At 39.5% G+C, this 15,605-nt stretch overlaps 1 protein-coding gene and 1 non-coding gene across 9 annotated transcripts in view; one reads left to right on the forward strand and one right to left on the reverse strand.

Annotated features, from left to right (window-relative positions):
• Positions 1–15,605, forward strand: part of RAP1B (RAP1B, member of RAS oncogene family) — a 50,315-nt gene that overhangs the window by 12,892 nt on the left and 21,818 nt on the right.
• LOC112205132 (small nucleolar RNA SNORA70) lies at positions 3,474–3,608 on the reverse strand. Its single transcript, XR_002938986.1, has one exon. It is a non-coding gene; the product is annotated as a small nucleolar RNA SNORA70 (small nucleolar RNA).

A 15,605-nucleotide genomic window follows, 5' to 3' on the forward strand; every position in this document is an offset into this window, starting at 1 on the left:
GTAATCCCAGCACTTTGGGAGGCCAAGGTGGGTGGATCACGAGGTCAGGAGATCGAGACCATCCTGGCTAACACGGTGAAACCCATCTCTACTAAAAATACAAAAACTTAGCTGGGCATGGTGGTGCACGCCAGTAGTCCCAGCTACTCAGGAGGCTGAGGCGGGAGAATCGCTTGAACCCAAGAGGCGGAGGTTGCAGTGAGCCGAGGTCGCGCCATGGCATTCCAGCCTGGGCGACAGAGTGAGACCCTATCTCAGGAAAAAAAAAAAAAAAGAGAGAGAGAGAAGAAATTGGTTTCAAATGAGTTTAAAAGGCTTTATTTATTACTGTTTGGAGAAGATACCAGGGTCTGAAAATGTTACTTTGAAGCAATTAGCTTTAGAAACCCTCTTTGCCAAGGAATTGTTTGACCCTGACTCAGGATGGAATGCAGTGCTGAGGGTGATGAGTCTTTAGGGTATGGGAGAATCACCTCATTCTATAATTGCAGAGTCCAGTTAAATCTTTGGAAATAGTTAAGATTGGTGCCTAACAAACACTAACATTTTTTTAAATGTTTAAATATTGAGAGCTCATAACTACAGTTTCATCTTGATGATTTTTTTAGTCTTATAAGGTATTAGGCAGTTTGTTTCCTAATAATGTTTTTAAGAATTATTTGATACATTTAATTGTAAGAATACAATAGATTAGAATAGGAATATTATAAATAGGACTAATGTAATCCTCATTTAAAAATCCTCAGACCAGACACAGTGGCTCACGTCTGTAATCCCAGCACTTTGGGAGGCCAAGGCAGGCAGAGCACTTTGGGAGGCCAGGGCGGGCGGATCACTTGAGGCCAGAAGTTCGAGACCAGTCTGGCCAACATGGTGAAACCCCATCTTTACTAAAAATATGAAAATTAGCCAGGCATGGTGGTGTGTTCCTGTAGTCCCAGCTACTCGGGAGGCTAAGCAGGAGAATCGCTGGAACCTGGCAGGCAGAACTTGCAGTGAGCTGAGATCGTGCCACTGCACTCCAGCCTAGGCGACAGAGTGAGACTCTGTCTCAAACAACAACAACAACAACAACAAAAGCTCCTCGATGGAACCATTTGGTAGTGACAAGGATTGAAGTAAGTATCTGAAGAGGCTACTTAGAAACTCAGAATTGGTTACAGGAAGTGACTGCCCACTTTCCATGTTTTCTTCAGATGCTCTGGTTATTCTGACAGCCTAGTTAACCACCCAGACTTTGGTTCTCATTGCCTTTATCCATTTGTTTGGTGTATATACTAATGTTCAACGATGCACACATAATGCATGTGATGTTTTTTGGATACCGTCTTATCACTTGTAGAATTGCCATGATAGGCATTTTTTGGAGCTACTTTAAGTGCTTGCTGGCCTAGTAATTATGCAAGTAAGTAATTAAGTGTTTATTCATATGTGAAAGCCCAATGTAAGCATTATTTATGTCTTTCAGTGAAGTGTGGTGTGCCTTTCATTTTTGAGTGGTCTTTATTTTATGGAATATTAAATGGATCTTTGAATAAACTGAAGAGGGTAGATTATAAAAGGAAGAACTGTTAAATTAGTCAAAAACAACTTTATAACACAATTAGCTGCATAAGCCAGTGCGTGCGTAAGCAGGTAGTATAAATGCTTAGGTTGAGATACTAAAATTATTATTAGAGAAAATTATAGGAAGTACCTATGCTCCCACTATGTTTTGTTACTTGGTTAATTTTTCTCCTCTGAACTTCTGGCAGGTTTACTGGGGAATTTTCCATTAGGAATATTCTGGTCCTTAAGTTTCATTTTGAATGTATAATATAATCATGCAGATTATGAACCCACAATCTAAAATCAAGGCATTCTTTTTTAAAGTTTCAGATGAGGCTGGGTGTGGGGCTCATGCCTGTAATCCCAACACTTTGGGAGGCCGAGGCAGGTGGATCATGAGGTCAAGAGATCGATACCATCCTGGCCAACATGGTGAAACCCCCCCCGTCTCTACTAAAAATACAAAAATTAGCCGAGCGTGGTGGCACGCACCTGTAGTCCTAGCTACTCGGGAGGCTGAGGCAGGAGAATTGCTTGAATCCAGGAGGCGGATGTTGCAGTGAGCCAAGATCGTGCCGCTGCACTCCAGTCTGGCGATAGAGCGAGACTCTGTCTCAAAAAAAAAAAAAAAGTTTCAGGTGTATTCAGGAGTGGTCATATTAAGCTTGTCACCTGATCCTGGTTATGAGGTTAACAGCAAAATGAAATAAAATATTTTTCTGAGCCATTTGTTTCTCCTTCTCATGGAAGACACTAATTCTGTTTATTTCTATATTCGGCCTTGTGTTGAAACAGACTGTAAAATCATGTTTTAAAAAAGCTTCACCCATCCTTGTGGAGGGTGGTGGTTTGCAAAAGCACCACCCCACTTAAGCATTTATATTGAGAAGATACTTATGGCATTCTTCCATTCATGAAAATGGGTATGCTTTGTTCTGGAGTTCTTACCTTGATTTATCTACTAACACTAAAGTTCCTCACTTCCAATTTCTTATACCTCTAACCCAACAGCTTATAAACTGCATGTAGTATAGTATTTGCTTGAAATATATGAAAGTAGTTATTTTCCCTAACTAATAGGGATATTTCTGTGGTGGTTGTAGTTACTTTGCAACCTGTTCAGCAAATATTATAGGGCGTTTTTGATGGTGTCTTTAAATTTTGGACATAGAGAACCATCTTGGATAACCTTTTTCCCCCCAGTCTCGGTCATCCCTTTGGAGGTAGTGTCTCATTTTTAATCTGTGACTTGTGGAAGTTAAGGCATTTGAGTAGCTTATTTAAAGTATTAATAATCTGATTTCTGGAGATCTGAGGAATAGTAGACACCCTTTTCTGTATTAAATTGGGGAAATTTATTTTATAGGCAAAAAGATGAATAAAATGGTCCTAGTAGACAGCCCCTAATATTTCTGGTCTCAGGTAAAGGTCTTAAGGAAGAGGGAAGGTAGTATCAGAATTTTCCAGGGTGTTTTTTGTTGTTGTTTGTTTGTTTGTTTTGGGTGGACAGGAAGTAGAATTTATTGGTGAGTATTAAGAGGGGGCAGCACAGTGGAAGCCCTCATGAGTGCAGGGCCCGCCACTTGTCCACAGGGCCACGATTGGAAATGTACTTGAACCGACAGCCATCTGGGATGAGCCGCTTCTCAGTCACCATGTCTTCAAACTCATTGGCATTGAACTTGGTGAAGCCCCACTTCTTTGAGATGTGGATCTTCTGGCGGCCAGAAAACTTGAACTTGGCCCTGCGCAGGGCCTCAATCACATGCTCCTTGTTCTGCAGCTTGGTGCGAATGGACATGATAACTTGGCCAGTGTGAACCCTGGCCACAGTGCCCTGGGGCTTCCCAAAGGCACCTCGCATGCCTGTTTGGAACCTACACTGGGGTAGTGCAAGGTCAGAAACATGAACATCCATCTGAAAGGACTGTCTCCAAGGTCCCTTAGAGCAACCCATACAACACACAGGCTGCATACACTACCAAGGAAGCTGCTGTTTGCAGCCATTGCACACTGGGCCCCCATGAGGAAAGGAACTCAGTTAGCTTAATAGGCTGCAGCAGGGTGTTTTTTAAAACACACAAATATACCCAATCCCTACTAGAATGAGAGATTTTACTAATAATAGTGTTAGGAGTATAAATGGTTTGGTAGCCAACCACTACTTTAAAATTGATTAGGTCTCCCGGGCTTCTGGGCCTTCACATTTAAATTTGACCTGACCTTGAAACTTCACCTCTCGTTATTCCCAGCGTGACTTTTGTTTTACCCACTTTTCGAAATACCCCATGTGTAGCTCCTTACTTCACGTCATGCTGGAATGTGACCCATACCAGCCAAACTACATCTAACAGAAACATAATACCTAACTAAAAGCGTCTTTTATCATATAGATAGATGTACAGGGTATGTTAATTTATCTTTAGAGAGACTCCCCAGTATACTGAAAAAACAGACCTAAGTTTTGGTAGATAGCCTTGCTTTATAGAAAATAAAAATGGGCCAGACAGTGGTGACTCATTCCTGAAATCCCAACACTTTGGGAGGCCAAGGCAGGAGGATCACTTTTGAGGCCAGGAGTTTGAGACCAGCCTGGGCAACATAGCAAGACCCTGTATCTGCAAAAAATTTAAAAAAAAAATTTAATCAGGCATGCAGCACATGCCTATAGTCCAGTTACTCAGGATGTTGAGGTGGGTAGATCGCTTGAGCCCAGGAGTTGAGGCTGTAGTGAGCTGATTGCACCTCTGCACTCTAGCCTGGGTAACAGAATGAGACCCTGTCTCTTAAAAAGAAGGAAATGAAGATGCCAGTTACTAGCTTTTCCAGCCTCCCTTGCAGCTAGGGCACAAGTACTTGACCTAGGCCCCACAAAATTACACGTACTTTAACTTGAGATGGAAGAGATGATAAATTTCTGATAGATTTCTCTTTTCCTCTTGGTTGATGTACACCACAAATCAGTTTTCTGCTGCAGAAACAACTGATACAAACTGAAGCATCTACTGTTAGTGATGTGACAGCAGTTTGCTCACCTGGCCAGTTTTGTAATACGGTTTTGGGTGTTTGTGGCTATGTTAGCTTCCAACTTCATTCTCTAGTTTTCCACAGTAATTTTGTAAGTTGCTTGGTATTTTTTAATGACTTATTTTTATATGTAAATGTGGTTTGTATAACTTCCAACAGGAAACCTTGTCCAATGCGTGATTTTAGAAAATTTAGCAAAAACTTTTCAAAGGGATATTTATGTGAAGAAAATGAGTGGTATCCTTGTGAGAGAAAAGTACAAGAATGAGACTGGGGCACACTGCTTTTCCAGAAATAAAGAGGCCCTGATGGTGACACTTTTGGTAGATCCAAGCTTTTCATGAATATTGAAGCTCTGGATGCCTTGTTCAGTAGTTTCATAAGCAAAAATCCAAAAGTGTAGAAAGAGTTTTAATTGAAATTAAATAAAATCAAAATTTTAGTTTTACAGTTACACTAACCACATTTTAAGTCCTTGATAGTCATCTGTGGCTAGTGGCTACTATACTGGACAGTCCAGATAGAACACTATCATTACAGGAAGCTCTATTGGACAGCACTAGTCTGGATTCTAATCCTAAATCTACAGTCTTGTGGTTCTGCAACCTCAGGTAAGTAATCTGAATCACAAATCCTTTATCTGTTTTTATTTATTTATTTATCTTCTATCTGTCTGTCTGTCTGTCTATTTTGAGACAAGCCTCACTCTGTTGCCCAGGCTGGAGTGCAGTGGTGCAGTCACAACTCACTGCAGCCTCAATCTCCCTGGGCTCAGGTGATCCTCTCACCTCAGCCTCCTCAGTAGCTAGGGCCACAGGCATGCACCACCATGCCCAGGTAATTTTTTGTAGAGACAAGGTTTCACAATGTTTCCCAGTCTGGTATCGAACTCCTGAGCTCAAGCCATCTACCTACCCCAGCCTCTCAAAGTGCTAGGATTACAGGCGTGAGCCCTTGTGCCCAGCCAAATCATTTATCTAAAGACAGTACCTTATCTTCATTGTTGCTCTGAAGATTGAAATTTAATATATGGAAGGACATGGTAAGAGCTTTAAAAGCACCATACAGACATGTCAGTGTTCACATTAGAAATATATTTATTGGTTAACAAAGGATTTTTCTAAAATAATCTGAAGAGAAACTTCAGAACCTCAGTGGCATGAATACTTTGATGTTAGACCGTGTGTATTTTAACCACTTGAAGAATCTAAATGCACAAAATTAACAGATTAGATTTTCATTTTAAATGTGAAATATATTTTACCCAAGCTGTCCTTTTCAATTTTATCTATAAATCTTAAAGTTTTTATATGTACTGGGGGCTTACCTTCTTGCTGTAGGTTCCCTTTATATATACTGTTTTATCATCCTCACGAATGATCTTAAACAACTCAATCTGTTAACTAAGTGAATAATGTACCTGTCACATAGAGGTATTGAATGAATGTTATAAATATGATAGCTATCTATGCCAGAAATCGTTGGTTTTGGTAGACAGACTTCAGCATTCAGCACGATCATTCTCAGTAATTCTTTATAGGTGTTTTGATTTGTTTTGAGGGGGTTGTTTGGCATATATTTTGCAACTAATTAATTCATTTTTGTAAAACCATCAGACAACAGTGCTAGATGTTTAAAATATTCTACAGCAGAAGTTTTCAAATGTTTTTGGAATCATTAATACAACCGTGTCTCTCCTTCACTTAAACCACAGTAGCCATTGGTAATTGAGAACTAGATTCTTTCCCTTTGAGTCCTAGTTGATCTCAAAAATCATTCTCAACACTGCACTTAGCTACAGGTAGCTGTTAATATTTTGAGTTGATGACTAAGCTAAAACCCATTTGCCACCTGTGAGTTAATGGGCAAGGTCTATCCTTGTCTCTTCCAGGCTCTAGCCTATAATGCAAGTGTTGGCAAACTTTTTCTGTAAAGGACCTGATAACTATTTTAAGCCTTGTTAACCATACAGTCTCTTATCACAACCATTCACCTCTGCTATTGTAGCCTGAAGCCAACTGTGGACAAGACACAACAAATGAACTATGTGCCATTAAAACTTTATGAGTGTGACTGTGTTCCAACAAAATTTTATTTACCAAAAAAAACAAAAACAAAAAAACAGGGAGCAAATGGGATTTGGCCTGGGAGTTCTAGTTGGCCAACCTCCCCTCTAGGGCAAGAAACTGGTTTTGATTCATTCAACAAATAATTAGGTGTCTTCCATATTCCAGGCACTGTGTTAAGTTTTGATTATATAGCGATAATCATTACACGTAGGCCCCAGGTCATGAGGTATTTAACCCTTAACTGAGTATGGTTTTGGGGCTTTTTGCTTTTTTGGTTTTGGGGTGTTTTTTGTTTTTGTTTTTTTGTTTTTTTGTTTTTTTCAAGGCAGGTTCTCACTCTGTTACCCAGGCTAGAGTGAAGTGGCGCTGTCACAGCTCACTGCAACCTCAGCCTCCCCAGGCTCAGGTGATCCTTTCACCTCCCATCCTCCTGGGTAGGTGGAACTACAGACGCAGGCCACCATGCCTGGCTAATTTTGTGTATTTTTTGTAGGGGTGGGGTTTCGCCTTGTTGCCCAAGGATTACAGGTGTCAACCACTGCATCCAGCCTGAATTTGTTTTTTTTTTTTCATGTACTTTGGCAGATTCGAAGTACTTTTTTGAGGGAAAAATGGGGTCTGCCCCATACATCTGCTTTATTTGTTAATACATGTGAGGTTGTAGGCAAATACCCTAAGTGCTATGTTCTGTGATAGTGGTATAACTAAATGTAACTTCAGTGTGCCTTAGATATTAGATGCCATGGTATCAAAATTAATATCCTGTTATAAAAAATAGGGAAGCAAAAATGTTTGCATATGATACCTACACTGGCTGCACATAGCAGATACTTAATATCCATATAATATTGAATAAAGCTGAAATTACCAGTTTCTTAACTATCCTTGTCACTTTCTTGCAGTTTCTTCCATTTGGTATGCTATTTCTGACCTCATTTTTTGTTTTTCACCAAAAAATTACCACATATTACTCATATTTTAATGAAATGCTTACCATGCCTAGATGTATTGTTCAGCCTTCTACTGTTAGAACTTCTTTCGTTAATTTAAAAGTATCTTTAGTTTTCTCAGTATTCATGTTTATCTTCAAAATGTCTATTGTTGTTGCTTATTAAATGAGTCAGAGCTCTTCACTGATACTCAGAGATCTCCTTAATCTTAACCGAAGATTACTGCTATTTTTATTTTCCTATTCCTTTGTGCCCTGTGAGCCAGTCAGACTGCTTTTTCCGCTATAGTCTAATTAATGTTCCCATGTTATGCTGCCTTTTGTGCCTTTGCTCTCACTTTTCTTATCCCTGGTATGTTCTTTCCTGTTGAAATATTGTAACTTTTTTTTTTTTGCCACCCTCTTCATAAATCTCCTGATCTCTCCTTCTGAACTCCCATAGTATTTTGTACATCTCATGATATTTTTCATATTTTTATGTCTCCATCTTTTCCTACAAAATTGTAAGCTTTTTGAGAGCAGGTATGTTTTGTCCATCTTTCAGAATATGAAATAAGAAGCAAATTCCTGTCAGAACATATTCCACCTAAAATGGCCAACCATTCTTGTTTTCCCAGGATGGAGAGTTTTCTCAGACATGAGACTTTCCGTGCTTAAACCTGGACCGTTGGTCACCCTGATTCCACTTCATGATGTAGCCATCTTTTTTGCATATCAGTGCTTTACTGCAGGTTTTTTTTTTCTTTTTCTTTTTAAAGAATAAACACATAAAATGAACATGAAGGAAACAGTTTTTTGGGTTTTGGATTTTGTTTTTTTTGTTGTTGTTTTTTTTTTCAGACAGTTTGGCTGTCACCCAGGCTGGAATGCAGCCACAGTCTCAGCTCACTGCAACCTCCGCCTCCCAGATTCGATTCTTGGGCCTCAGTCTCCTGAGTAGCTGGGACTACAGGTGTGTGTGAACATGCCCGGCTAACTTTTGTATTTTTATTAGAGACAGGGTTTTGCCATGTTGGCCAGGCTGGTCTCAAACTCCTGGCCTCAAGTGATCCTCCTGCCTCAGCCTCCCAATGTGTTAGGATTACAGGCATGAGCCACTATGCCCAGCCAAACAAAAATTTTTTTTAATTAACAAGGCAAAATTACTTGTGCCTTTTAAGCAAATGTTTGGAAGATTATACTCATATGTAGAAATGTAAAGATCAGATTCAGATGATAAAAAAGGCCAAAATGTGGGAAAATTTTGACTAAAGTTGAAAAAGAATGATGTCCTTTTCACAAGCAGAGGGACTCTTCAGTAGGTTTGGTTTATGGTTAGTAGACACAGTTTTTTTTAGAGTAGACCCTGTTAAAGAATGTGGAGTAAATGGTGGCAGTGGTTTGACCACAACAGTGGTGTCTATTGCTAGAGAAATTAAAAATAAGATATAAGATACTTAACTCTCCTTTTTACAAAAGGCTTCAGATAAAGAGGAAATGGGAGCAAATCCAGAGATTATAGGCACTGTATGGGCTAATGATTTTTTTAGAGATGATGCCTCACTATGTTGTCTGGCTGGTCTGGAACTCCTGGCCCCAAGCAGTCCTCCCACTCAAGCAAGACTGAAGTAACTGGGACTATAGATGTGAGCTATCATGCCCAGTTGGCAAGTGATTTTTGTATGTTATGGTTTATTGTACAATACAAGCTATTCACTGCGTGTTTTATTGTGAGAAGCTCACTAAGTTAGAAAGGTTTTCAGTTTTGTGCAGTATTTTTTTCTGTTCCTATTTCTATTTCTCATAAGCTGGGAAAAACATCATCAAAGTTCATTGGGTGACATCTTACATCTAAAACCTTAAAACTAAGTTGAGATTTATTATCACAAAATAAATTCCCCCATACCTCCACTGAACCCCCCACCACCCATGACTTGATGACTTCAATCATACTCATCCCATTCCCCAGAGCGCCCTCACTTTCCAAGTGAACTCCCCTATTCCCTAATGATTTATATATCCACTGGTCTGGTTTAAGTATCCACTTAGGAAGCCTTGCCTGGTAGTTCTTTATAGATAGACAATTGTTCTCTTCTCTGCATCCACAGCAAGCACTTTAATGTAGACCCTGCTTCATTGTGAGCTAACACAGCACAAACACTGTGAACATTTTAATTTATAAAACAGAGTGTCTTCTGGGCTTTAATATGTAGTTGTCACATTTGCTTTTCCTCAGATTTCTGGGCCACATAACCTCTGTCACAGTTAAAACTAATATCTCGGCTGGGTGCGGTGGCTCACGCCTGTAATCCCAGCACTTTGGGAGGCCGAGGCAGGCGGATCTTGAGGTCAGGAGTTTGAGACCAGCCTGGCCAATGTGGTGAAACCCCGTCTCTACTAAAAAATAACAAAAATTAGCCAGGCATGGTGGCGTGTGCTCGTAGTCCCAGCTACTCAGGAGGTTGAGGCAGGAGAATCACTTGAACTTGGGAGGTGGAGGTTGCAGTGAGCTGAGATCGTGCCACTGCACTCCAGCCTGGGCAATACAGTAAGACTGTGTCTCAAAAAAACAAAAAAACTTAACATCTCTAATCTGGTCATTGAAATTGAGGTGTAAAGCAAATTAATGTTTTCTCGTTGCCTCTTGTATCCTTCTCTTCCTGTGTAAGAAATAATAAGGCCCAGTATAAGGTAGTGGAGTAGAGAGAATGGAATTGATTCCAGAAATACCAAGGTAGAATGAATCAGACTTGATAATGGAGTGAAGAGAGAAGAATCCATGACAACTCCCAGGTATACAGCTACCTATTAAAATAGTATGCTATTGAAGTCCTTTAGGTGTCTTAAGCACTATAAACACCTAGATAGATGTAATTTTAAAAAATAGCAAATTAACATTTACTGGCTACTTCCTATGTGTTACTCATTGTGCTACACATTTTGCATAGGGTAAGTTATTTCATTTGAATCTTTAAGAACTGTAAGAAGTAGATACTTTTATTTCCATTTTCAAATGAGGAAATGAGACACAGTTTAAAATAACGAGACCAAAGCCACTCAAGTAGAACTGATTCCAACCCAGACAATGGGATCTAAAGCCTATACTGAGTCAGTATGCATCCCTGTAGATTTTACTGCTAGTTCAGATGACAGGGAAAAAAGGACATTTTTTTAAGTCACATCTAGAGAATTGGGAGCAGGGAGGAGTTCTACACAAATACAGCCTATTTGGAAAGATCTGATAGAAACTAATAAGGTGATCTTGAGCCTATATTATTATTATTATTATTATTTTACCTGTTTTTGAAATTGTTGGTCTCTCCTTTTTTAAAAAATCACTTAACTATTTTGCTTATCTCTTGACTCGGCTGAGAAATCTATTAAACTGGTTCTTCTGCATTTGTCAGATTATTGATAAATTGTTACCCTCTATTCTGTATTCTACCATACATGATCAAATACTGAACTGAAAAGGTAACTATAGAAATAAAGCTGGAAAAGCTAACCTTACGTTGCATGTCAAATTATATGTTGTTGAATATTTCAGGGAGAAAGTTGGTGTGATTAATTGAAAAAACTTGATTTACTAGCAGTATTAATCCATGAAAAGGGCAAGGGAATTTTTTCTTTCTTGAGGTATTATAAATATGATCAGAATAGAGAAAATGCTATACACAGTTTGATAATCTACAAATTTTGCACTTTCTAGATTTAGAAATCTTGTTCACAGGAGATCTTTCTTGGCAGAATGAGTAAGATTGGAAACATTTTCCATGTGTCCTCATTATGAGAGAGGCAGACAACTCAAAGTAAATATGATAAGCAGTCTTCATTTTAGCAGCTTTCTATTTATTTTATAGTTCCTTGTTAGAAGTTTTATTTTTAAAAGAGGATAGGAGAGGCAGTGTTTGGGCCCCTTATTTTTTCCTTCAAAAAGAACTTTTAAAGTCTGTCATTGTGTTAAACAGATTCATAACAGGTCCTTCTGACAGTTGAATTAGTTGATTTTATTTGGGAATGAGAAAAGGACACAGTTATCCTCTTTAGCTGTTAAAGTATTACTTTTGGAGTTGGAGGTGGAAAGGAGAAATCAAGTATCTTCTCTTCCAGAAAGTGCAGTGGGAGAAGTAATGTTACCTGACTTCAGGAACCAGGATTTAAGGCCTCTTTTTTTGAGACAGAGTCACTCTGTCACCCAGGCTGGAGTGCAGTGGTGCGATCTCGGCTCACTGCAACCTCCGCCTCCTGGGTACAAGCAATTCTCCTGCCTTAGCCTCCCTAATAGCTGGGATTACAGGCGCCCGCCACCTCACCCAGCCAATTTTTGTATTTTGGTAGAGACGGGGTTTCACCATATTGGCCAGGCTGGTCTCGAACTCCTGACGTCAAGCAATCCACCCGCCTCGGCCTCCCAAAGTGCTGGGATTACAGGCGTGAGCCAGCGTGCCTGGCCTACTTAGGCCTGTTTTTATAATTTAGGATCACAGAATTTCAAACTGGGGTTAGGGGGTGAGTGTAGTAGTTAAACAACTTGAGATTGGAGAACTGCTTTTGCAAAATTTCCATTTTGGTTATACCCCTGCAGAGATTTTTTTTTTTTTGTTACGAAGTCTTGCTCTGTAGCCCAGGCTTGAGTGCAGTGGCAAAATCTCTACTTACTGCAAATTCCGCCTCCTGGTTTCAAGCGATTCTCCTGCCTCAGCTTCCTGAGTATCTGGGACTACAAGCGCCCGCCACCACATTCGAGTTTTTTTTTTTTTTTTTTTTTGTATTTTTAGTAGAGACGGGGCTTCACCATGTTGGCCAGGCTGGTCGCAAACTCCTGACCTCAAGTGATCTGCCCGCCTTGGCCTCCCAAAGTCCTGGTATTACAGGCATGAGCCATGACAGTCAGCTATTTTTTTGGCATATTTTAAGGGACAGAAATTATGCTTTTTAAATGTTGCTTATTGCTTTTCAAGGATTTGATTCTTATAAGCTACTTCTTCATTTATTAATGAGATTTAAGAAAGAAATCAGGTTACAAAGTTATGAGCAATTGTCTCTGGAACCCAGAAGTTGATTTTAACACTAGAGTTTCTGCTGCAGGGCATTTCTACTGGACTGTGATTCCTAGAAGGCAAGTATAAGCACTGTTTTTTTGTTGTTTGTTTTAGAAACAAGTTCTTGCGTCACCCATGATAGAGTGCAGTAATGCAATCATAGCTCACTGTAACCTCCAATTCGTGGGCTTAAGTGATCCTCCCACCTCATTCTTTTGAGCAGCTGGGACTCTAGGCACGTACCACCACACCCAGGTACTTTATAAATTTTTTGTAGAAGTGTGGTTTTGCTGTGTTGTCCAGAATAGTCTTGAGCAGTCTTCCCACCTCAGCCTCCCAAAATGCTGGGATTGTACAGGTAGGTGTGAGCCACCATGCCTATCCCTGCTGTTTTTTTTTTGAGACAGAGTCTCTGTTCAAGCAATTCTCCTGCCTCAGCCTCCGGAGTAGCTGGGATTACAGGTGTGCACCATCATGCCCAGCTAATTTTTGTATTTTTAGTAGCGATGGGGTTTCACCATGTTGGCCAGGCTCATCTCGAACTCCTGACCTCAGGTGATCCACCCACCTCAGCCTCCCAATGTGCTGAGATTCCAGGCATGAGCCACCACACCCGGCCTGTCCCTACTTTTTTTAATGCCAAGATTTGTGTATTTCATCTTCAGTTGGGATTCATGGCATCTGTCAATAATTGATGTGAACTTAAATGGCAATTTACCTATAAAAAGATAACTTCCTACTCTTCTTTTAAAAGTCTATATACTTCTGTCATTTGCTGGAAATGAATTATTAGTCTTTATTCAGCAAACATTTATAGACCAAATAGTAGATACCAAAATAAGGACTATCCTACAGCTGCTTGATGATGGTAATAACTAACATGTAAATCTTTAATAAACAGTGTACATTCTTCTTTAATCTGTCCATCAGCTCGGTACAGTCAGTATTGTTGTCCGTATTTCACAGATTAAGACACCAGCCTAGAGGCCGAGTGCAGTGGCTCACGCCTGTAATCCCAGCACTTTGGGAGGCCCAGGCAGGTGGATCACCTGAGGTCAGGAGTTCAAGATAAGCCTGGCCATCATGGTGAAACCCCACCTCTACTAAAAATATAAAATTAGCCAGGTGTGGTGGCACGCACCTGTAATCCCAGCTGCTCGGGAGGCTGAGAGAGGAGAATCAGTTGAACCAGGGAGGCTGAGGTTGCAGTGAGCTGAGATCACACCACTGCACTCCAGCCTGGGCGACAAGAGTAAAACTCCATCTCAAAAAAAAAAAAAAAAACAAGATGCCAGCCTAGAAATAAATGACCACCCCCTGGTAAATTACGTAGCTAGTTTTGGTCTCCTTATTTCCAGATTTCATGTTTTATCACCCTGAGCTCCAAAGATGATACAGTATTTACTTTTAAGTGTATAAGGAAAAACTGAGTTTGGGCCTCAAACCAGCCCCAGGATTTCTTTATTTACCAATTATGAACTATCCTCACTCAGTTCAGGAAGTCTCTTAAAATGTCAGTTATTTGGTTTCATCTTCTTAAAATGTAGAATTGCTTTATGTTATTTAAATATGGGTCCTTTTTTTAATGAGTTAATTTGTTTGCTTTTCAAGATAATTTTGGATTCAAAGTTTTTAAGGTAACCTGGGATGCAAATTTTGCTAACTGGATTAATACAAATTTAAGTTTTTAAAATTCCATTGTTCAACTGTGTTTTATCCTGGATAGGATTAAAGCAGTCTTTAAAGGTAATCTGTTGTTGGCTTTAATGTTTTATAGTACAGTCTGGTGACACTTGGCTCACTAGTCCACATTTTTTGTATATTTGGTATATAGATTTTTTCCTTGGTAGTCACTTGTTTTTAACTTCTTTTTATATTTTACTTCCCAGTCTTAATCTCTGTAACCAATTTGTATAATCCCTTATACAGTTAGTCTCTTTATTTGTGGTATTATTTGAAGAGAAGTATGTTTCCTGAGAGAGGATGTCATGTCCGTGCCCTAATTTTTAGTTACATGGCTTTTATTTGCATAAATAGCATGTGAGAAGGTAAAGGAAAATGTGGTTGCATCTTGTCCTGGTTGAGTGCCCACTAGTCTTAATGGATTTTCCCAGTTGTGCATACTTTAGGAGTAAGGATGTTGTCTTACGTTTATTTTCACTCCTTTTTAAAATGTGTATTGTTTTTGAAAGATAATGACTCCAAAATATCTATAATATCAAACCACCATTATGAAGTTAGAGAAATAATATTTAGATTATATTAAATTTTATTACCAGTGAAATTTATATTTTTTATAGTAATTAAGGAATCTAACTTTTTTTTGTTTTTTGAGACAGAGTCTCACTCTGTATGCCTAAGCTGGAGTGCAGTGGCGCAATCTTGGCTCACTGCAGCCTTGGCCTTCCAAGTTCAAATGATTCTCCTGCCTCAGCCTCCTGAGCACCTGGGATTACAGGCATGCACCACCATGCCCGACTGGTTTTTGTATTTTTTAGTATAGACGGGGTTTCACCATGTTGGCCAGCTAGTGTCGAATTCCTCACTTCAAGTGATCTGCCTGCCTCGGCCCCGCAAAGTGCTGGGATTACAGACATGAGTCACCACGCCCAACCTAAGATGCTTTTAAAATTCCATTTATGTTTTAATTCTTCAAAGTCTGGTACATGTAACATTATTATAACAAAACATTTTATAATTGAAAGGGACTTTAGGGATCTAGTCGAGAAGTCAAAAACTGCTGGACCAGGGTTCAGAGCTCTTATCTCTCAAATTGATTTTGTTGGTTTATACAATATTCATAATTTTTAGAATTCAAATGACTTTACCCGTAAAGCATTCACTCCCTACTTGACCACAGTCTATGTTATTACCTAATAAGACCTTAACTGCTTCAAGCGTTTACATGGTTACCTGGCTGATGTAAGGCATCTGAGTGTTCAGTATTTCCCCTTTCCCTCATTCCATCTTTTTGTAGACAAGGAATCTGGA

This window comes from Pan troglodytes, chromosome 10 (assembly GCF_028858775.2).
Source record: "Pan troglodytes isolate AG18354 chromosome 10, NHGRI_mPanTro3-v2.0_pri, whole genome shotgun sequence".
Taxonomy (NCBI): Eukaryota; Metazoa; Chordata; class Mammalia; order Primates; family Hominidae; genus Pan; species Pan troglodytes.